The sequence below is a fragment of the Canis lupus genome, chromosome 13 (assembly GCF_048164855.1).
Source record: "Canis lupus baileyi chromosome 13, mCanLup2.hap1, whole genome shotgun sequence".
In the NCBI taxonomy this organism is placed as follows: Eukaryota; Metazoa; Chordata; class Mammalia; order Carnivora; family Canidae; genus Canis; species Canis lupus.
In genome coordinates, this window is record NC_132850.1 from 44569734 (window position 1) to 44576657 (window position 6924).

Genomic DNA, 6924 nt, shown 5'->3' on the forward strand with positions numbered 1-6924 from the left:
TTACTGTCTCCTGAGCATCTGTTATGTTTTACCTCACAAACATTGTAAACAGTATGTAACTCAAATATCTTCTAATCTAACAGCCTCTAAGGACTAATAGAGTTTGGAGGGAATGCATAATTCTTACTGTCACTATAGCCTCTGCATTTATGCCTTCAAGGATCACTCTCCCATAATATTCTCCTACTTTCAAATATTCTCAAGAGGCCCCATAGGTATGTCTTGGGCATATGGAAAAAGGAACACATAGTCTCTGGATATTTTGCCTCCAGCCAGGGTGTATCAGAAATCTACTTGTCCATAGGGCGGTAACCATGGCGATAGGACATCAGCCATCCTTGCCAGGCTCTCACTGGCCCTTCACCAGACTACCACACCCGCTGGAGAATTCGACCCTGGCTATGATGTCATATCATGTATCCAACTATAGAATTACACCATGTCCATTTCAATCCTTACAAACCACCTCACATAAAGCACTGCTTCATGTACTTGTTCTGATTCCCAGTTACCAAAACAAGGGCCGGTTAAGCTATATGTGGTCATGTCCTAGTTACTATCTCTGTAACACCCTCTTCTCACCCAGGTGCCCATCAAAACCGTCTTTTCCTCTGCCCACTTCTGTTTAAAAAAAAAAAAAAATCAACTCCTGTTAGACTTGAGAGAAGAATAAGGGTGTATATCATACTTTTAATTCATTTGAGACATCTGGATACTTGGCAAGTTTCCTTTTTACATTAGTTCTAAAAAGCTTAGAATTAAATATACGGTGCTTTGCCTCAAGAATATGTGCATTTTAAGCTTTATTTCCCAGTGCACATTCTGTCTCTCCTTGCTTCCTTCCCTCCTTATCCAGTGATTCTCATTTCCATTTTCCTGATGATTTTTTTTACCCTGTAGGTGCATCTCACCCATTGCTCCGCTGTGGTACATTTCCTACATCGTACTCCATGCTTGCAAGATCCTCCAAGGTCTATGGCTGAAGATATACGTGGCAGTCCCAAACAGTGAAGCCTTTTGCTAGTTCAGTGGGTAAGCTCAGCCTTCTCCCCACCAGCCCTGACCCCCCACTGTCTCTCCTTCTTGATAGCTACAACAGAAAGTGCTGGAAAAATGAACAACTCTTCTATTACCAAAGTGAGGTCATATCCCTCAACTAGGGAGAATTTCTCAATGAAGGCTGCTGCCACCTCGAAGATGATGAACCCTTCACTCTTGGAGACGGCTTCTGCAGTCTCTTAACTGGGATGAGGGCATCACTGTTAACTCCAAATAGTGTGAACAATATCTCACCCTGAGGGTAGCATCATTCCGCTCCTGGCTGGCATCTCAAAACTGGGTTTAACCAGGTCATCTGATTCAGCCTCAGGGTTCTTTCATGTGGCCTTGAGGAACATTGCGAAAATTAAGTAAAACAGTTATTAGTTGTTCTTCAAACAAATATTTGGTTTAAATTTAAAAGGTATCTGTTTACAAGTAATGAAAGCAAAGTACTTAAAGTCCTTGATGTTTCCCTTCTTGGAGAGAGACAACCTCAGATGTTCTCATGCCAGGGTAGAGAGGGCATAAGTAATTGAAATACAAAGTGAACCCTGCAGTAAGTTCCAGGTAACAGTGGAATGAAAGCATAGACAGAATATTGTTCATCTGGTCTAAAAGGTGTGGTACACTGGGAAGGAAAACTGAGTTTGAACACCCATGAGACATTATATAAAGTACGGAGCTCTGTTCAAAGGAAGCACAAGGTCCATTCTTGCTCATCATGAGTAGTGTGAAGGAAGCACGTGGACCAGTGGGGGAAAAAATATTGGGAAACATTGGAAACATTTGGAGGGGGGTTGATAATCAAATGCCCCAGGAGCTCTAGGCAAAAAAACAAAACAAAACAAAACAAAACACCCAAAACAGTAAAGAGTAATCTCAGATATTCATAAGAGAATTCTTCTTATGGAAATGCTACTCAGTGTCAGCAGAATGAGGTTTCTATATAAAATGGACTCTGCTTGTTCCACGGTGACTTAAATGACAAATGTGCTATCATTATAAGAATAAATGCCTTCCACAAAGTTTCCACTACCAACTCTTAAACTGTTCTTTCTAAGGCATTGATAATGTTCTTGAGTAGGGAGAGAATGAGGGAGGAAAAATACAGAAGATAAGCACTGATTACATGTTTCAAGAAAGAGAATGAACCTAAAAATAAAGTTCTTTTAAAGGTTGAAAAGAGTAAAAATGAAAACAACATGACACTCCATGTCTTGGAAAATAACAATTTATGATCCATAAGTTAATTGCATCCCACAGATAAATAAATCGAATTGTAAACCATCAGAAAGAACAAGGAGAGAAGGGCATTTACAGAATTAAAAAGAATTTTTTAAAAATCACTGGTCTAATAAAGCCATTTAGGTACTCATTGATGCACGAAACTTTTTTCTCTGTCAACTGAAATGAACCTGATTTGTTTCACCATCTGACTAGCTTCTTCCTGTTATCTTATATTTGTTGTCTTTCAAGCTGGGACAGCTGAACATTCAACATTATTTCCAAAGAACCGGCATGTGTGTTTTGTAAAATGCAGAACGACACCCTAATTGGGAGACAGCAAGAGGCTGTAGGACCTGCTGCAAGCTAAAACCTAAAATAAACAGAACAGAGGCACTAGTGGATACTTTAAAAAGGAATTTATGGCCCATTTCCTCATCTCCCCTAGGATTTTGCTTGTGAAAATAAATTTGATATTTTCAGCATTAAACAAATATATTTTTCAGAAAGAAAACAGGCCAAAGTTTCACATGTCTAACCCACCATTCCAGTAAGACACCACAAGTGTAATAGCATTAGTGGGACCCTCCATAGGGACATGGGCTCTGAAGTCACCAGTCTGCAGAGCCACCCACACCTGAATATACTGTGCCGCTGCCCTGGGCATGCCAGGCCCACTCACAGGTATCCAATTACTTATTTCGGGACACCTTATCCGTTGAGAACTTGAGAAATGGCAATTTACATTAGGCTAATAGTCTTTCCCTTATTGTTAGAAGTTTCTTTCTCCACAACACTCTTTTCCTTCTAGGGAATAGAAACAGTGACGTTAAGCAAGATAAATCACAGTGTCATAAAATAGATCCCATTTATTTAATAGCTTTCTACTCCAGAAAATGTTGCAGACTTTGAAATTCTGTATAAGTCATATACTCGGTATTTCTAATATGCCTTAAAAGCCCATTCAACTCCCCCCAGCTGTTGAGGACAGGAAGTAAAGAAAATGAGTCTTTTTCCTGCTAATCCACCTAAGAGGAGTTGAGGGGGCCAGCAGAGCAATTTTGGAATTTTGCTGGGAAACAAGGGACACGAAGGGACATCTAAGGGACACTACCTGATTGTTTGATTAGAATAGTGTTGCCAAGTTATTTTAGATGGGATCCAAATAACACTAGCTTGAGGTTGCTTTGTGCACCTCAAAAGCTGTCTCCAAAAAGCTATTCAATGCTGGTGACCATCCATTTCTCTCCTCTTCCTAAAGCCACTGGAGAAGAATTGGAGGATCGGAAGGCCATTAACCCACTGAAGGTATTCAATCTCAGTCTTTCAAACTTTAGAAGCAGATTCTTTAATTTTCTGGGACTCATTGAATCCAACAGTCAGATTAAACTAGAAAATGGAAAATTCCTCAGACATTGGAGAAATTCTGTGTGGGGAATGCACCACAGTTATAAAGTTTCTTGAGGACAGTGAGCAAACTCCTTGAGGACAGGGACAACTGTCCATTCAACTTGGTGAAATTTCCTGCATCCTAGCACAGTATGAAGCAACTGTAGATATTCAAGAAATGCTGAATAAACAAATGAATGCATTTAGTGGCAGTTTTCCCAAAGCCTCCATTCTTTAAAATGTTTTGTCGAGGGGATCCCTGGGTGGCTCCGCAGTTTAGTGCCTGCCTGGAGACCCGGGATGGAGTCGCACGTTGGGCTCCCTGCATGGAGCCTGTTTCTCCCTCCTCCTGTGTCTCTGCCTCTCTCTCTCTCTCTCTTTCTCTCTCTGTATATCATAAATAAATAAATACATCTTTAAAAAAAATAAAAAATAAAAATAAAATGTTTCGTCGATCGAAACTAAGTATGCATTATGAGTATTTCATTATTAACTACATGTTGCTACAGTTAGGAGTTTCTTTTGAACCTGGCTTTCCTTTATTATTTAATTCTTTTTAAAAATGTTTTATTTATTTATTCATGAGAGACACAGAGAGAGAGAGAGGCAGAGACATAGGTGGAGAGAGAAGCAGGCTCCCTGTGGGGAGCCTGATGTAGGACTCAATCCCAGGACCCTGGGATCATGCCCTGAGCCAAAGGCAGATGCTCAACCGCTGAGTCATCCAGGCATCCTTTAATTAATTCAATATAAACCTATTAAACAATATTTTGTACCATCATCTAGATTAAGTGCTATAAAATACTTGCCCACAGTAAATAAATACACGTATGGATTTTAAAAACATGTTTGGAAAATTATGGAGTCAACTTTACTTGCTTTGACTATTCATCCTAGAAGTTTTAGTGGGTATAAAATCAATAGAATCACTAAAGGAATAATATCAGCCTTTAAAACTAAAAAATCTCTATATAAATCCTTTATATATTTTTGAACTCATCTATTATCAACATACTGCTATGATTCATCTACTCTTGCATTTTTTTAAAGCTTTTATCTATTTATTTGAGAGAGAAAGAATGAGAGAGAGCGTGAGCAGGAGGAAGAGGGAGAAACAGGCTCTTCATTGAGTGGGGAGCCTGATGTAGGGCTCAATCCCAGGACCCTGAGATCATGACCTGAACCTAAAGCAGACGCCCAACCAATTGAGTCACCCGGGCATTCTTATCAACTCTTGTTAAGAGCACCTGAAAGTTTTCTACCTACAGATGGAAAGCTAATAGGAGAATATCTTCTTAACTTATGATATAACCCAACCCCTGGAGTGGATTTTTTAAAAAGATTTTATGTATTTATTCATGAGAGACACAGAGAGAGAGAGGGGCAAAGACACAGGCAGAGGGAGAAGCAGGCTCCCTACAGGGAGCCTGACGTGGGACTCGATTCCTGGTCTCCAGGATCAGGCCCTGGGCTGAAGGCAGCGCTAAACCGCTGAGCCACTAGGAGTGCCCTGAAGTGGATTTTTTAATGTACTTTAGGCATTGGGGATCGCAGTTCTTATGGACAACATTGGGATTGAAAATTAAATTTGTATAATATAACAGAGCTATAAAACCCACCAGCACATTTAAAATACAAAGAATCTACATAAGCACCTTAGAGCTCTAAACAGCTCTCTTATTGCATCCCAATTGCCCTTTAGATCTTCAAAAGTTTGTTTCCTTGCAGTGTTTTCCCATCCCACTTTCACGGCATTTTTCCTTATGAGGGGTGCAGGAAAGTCTGGGTATTAATTGGTGGAGTTTATGAATTGGGAGAGAGCTCACTGAGGATTTCAATTCCCCAGTAAAAATGCCTTTTTTTCCAGTTTTTTTTTCTTTTTTCTTGAAGTACTTAGATAATTGCATCAGCTCTTCATTTTGCTTGTGTTGACAGTCTGAAAGTGCAATGTGATCATCCCAGCTGGAAGGCTCTGGTACTTTCTTGAACTGTCTCAAGACAGTGAAAATGGGTGGTTTTCTCTCTAGACCAAGAACTCTGGTGGAAATTCATGCCCCTAAGCCATGAGGTACAGCCATACCAATTGCATCACACAAGCTTTCCAAGAAATCTCACAAACCAAACAGAGCTCATTCTCAATTGATTTGTCTTTGTCTTCATCAGCATCATTTCAGGAGACGGAATACATCCCGCTATGAGATAGATACTTTGGAAAATTCTACACATGCTTTTTGCACAGGATTGACATTTACACAATCATGAACAACACTTTATGTGGTACTTAGGATTTCTTTAGAGGACCTTTATCCATAGTGCTGACCTGGCTTAACCCTACTTAACTTGTAAAAAATGAAGGGATTATAGAAGAAGGTATATGGCCATGGGCCACTGATGGATTAGACTTCCCATTGTTGTGTTTTCTTAGAGCCTTTGAAGTATAGATTGAGTACAATCTTCCTTAATGTTCTGTGTCATCGATCTTGTTTTGATACAGTAGCTGATCTTCTGGAATTAGGAAAGTGGCAAAAGAATGCATTGTGCTTATTTTTCTCATAAATGGGCTACCTTTGTAAGGACTTAAGGTTTCCTTCATAACATTCTGGGGCCTGCTCCTCTGCAACTATATAAAGTCTCTGGAGTCTTATTTTTATTTCTTTTATTTTGTTTTTAAAAGATTTTATTTATTTATTTATTCATGAGAGACACAGAGAGTGAGAGAGAGAGAGGCAAAGATACAGGCAGAGGGAGAAGCAGGCTCCATGCAGGGAGCCCAACGTGCGACTCCATCCCAGGTCTCCAGGATCAGGCCCTGGGCTGAAGGTGGTGCTAAACCGCTGAGTCACCCGGTCTGCCCTGGAGTCTTATTTTTAAACTTGGTCCTGCCAAAGAAATAGGCCCTCTCATACATTGCTTCCTGGTGGAAACTGTAAAAATACAGGTACTCATCAATCTGGCAATTTCAATTCTAGAAATTAATCCTAAGGAAATACTAAGGATGTGTGCAAACATTTAATCACTAACACAGTCATTGCAGCATTGTTTATGGTAAAGCAAATTTGAAAACACATAAGGGTAAAATGAAATATACCTATAGAATGGAAAAGTAGCCCTGAAACTACGTATTGCAAAAGTGTCTGTAATATTGACTTTGACAGACTTTCTCAATACACGGGCAAATAAAAAATATAGTCCCATTCTATACCAAATGATCTCATTTGGGGGGGGGGGGGAAGGGAGCTATAAACCTGCCTAAATGTATGCATTTATACA

General features: G+C 39.8%; 1 long non-coding RNA gene across 1 annotated transcript; it reads left to right on the forward strand.

Annotated features, from left to right (window-relative positions):
* The first annotated feature begins 461 nt into the window (after nucleotides 1-461).
* On the forward strand, nucleotides 462-3901 carry LOC140602224 (uncharacterized). The gene is made up of 3 exons (XR_012005202.1): nucleotides 462-586; nucleotides 901-1032; nucleotides 3527-3901. It is a non-coding gene; the product is annotated as an uncharacterized lncRNA (long non-coding RNA).
* The last annotated feature ends 3023 nt before the right edge of the window (nucleotides 3902-6924 follow it).